Here is a 1,273-nt window from a genome sequence, read left to right on the forward strand (position 1 = left end):
GCACGCCATCGTATCTTAACTAATATTTGTATCTTGCAGGTATGTGACGACGCCAGCTATCCCGGATTATGTGGTAAGATAAAAACAAAATAGCTTCCGACATTCATGGCGAAATATTATCCCCAGGAATTGCTATCAGTCATATCGGTGGCTTGTCATGTCACCGAGAGAACGTACAGGTCTGCTTTTAACCGCCCTGTCATATATCTTCATTCATGGGCAAAGGTGTTTGGTGAAGATCGTGCTATCAATCGTATCATTCCCCTGTCATGTCACCAAGAGATGATGCATTTTCCTGTCACCCTGTCAGATGTACAGTCAGGAGGAAAAGTGTTCGTCGAAGACATTGCTGTCACGCATGTCACGTCACCAAGGGAGGAGACACATTTCCCTTCAGCGATTTGCCGGAGCTGTACATTCACGGCCAAAAGTTCTTAGTGAAGGCATGTATGGATTCAGCCCGGCGCTCTTGGGTGTTCACTCGGGTTGAAAAGTTCTTGGTAAAACGTGGTAATGGAATGTAATAATCGCGTATGGAATAAGCCCGGTACTTTGGGGATGTACAGTCACGGTCTAAAATTCGTGATGAATGCATGTGATACCATGTATAGACTCAGCCCGGCGCTTGTGGATGTACAGTCACGGCGAAAAGTTGTTGGCTAAGGCCTGTGATATTGCATACGAATTCAACCTCGTGGTTATGTGCTTTCACGCCTTGCAACCCCTGTCTGTGAATCTGTTACATTTTCACACTGAACCCTTTTATGCGTTTTATTATTGCTTTTATAACTTATATTTTTTTTTGTATATGAGTTGTATTCATATTTTGTAAGAGCATCCTGGGTTTGTATTATTCACAAAAGTTGTCGTTCAGAATATCCAATGTGAAGTGTAATGCACCGATACGCGTGTCCAACGGTTTGAATGTTTGCATATCCTTTTTCATAAAACGTGAGATGCATAATTCTTGTTTACTACCAGTTCTCGAATATATTTATTTCTGAATGAACGGAGCTCCGCGTCATATGCACTCGATTAAAAGGGCAAACATGTCGATTAAAGAAATATATCGAATTCCGATTTCTGCACGGACGCCAGCACAGGTCACGAAAACGAAGCTGTTAAACTACCTATGAGAGATTTTATTTGTTACAACCTCTTTTTATGTGACACCTTTTACGCCTCTCAAATCTATTATCTGCTGTCTATCAGAAAGGCCTTTTAGGACGGGGAAATAACTCCGGTAGTCAGCGGACCATTTTTATCACCCATT

Source organism: Penaeus monodon, chromosome 31 (assembly GCF_015228065.2).
Source record: "Penaeus monodon isolate SGIC_2016 chromosome 31, NSTDA_Pmon_1, whole genome shotgun sequence".
Taxonomy (NCBI): domain Eukaryota; kingdom Metazoa; phylum Arthropoda; class Malacostraca; order Decapoda; family Penaeidae; genus Penaeus; species Penaeus monodon.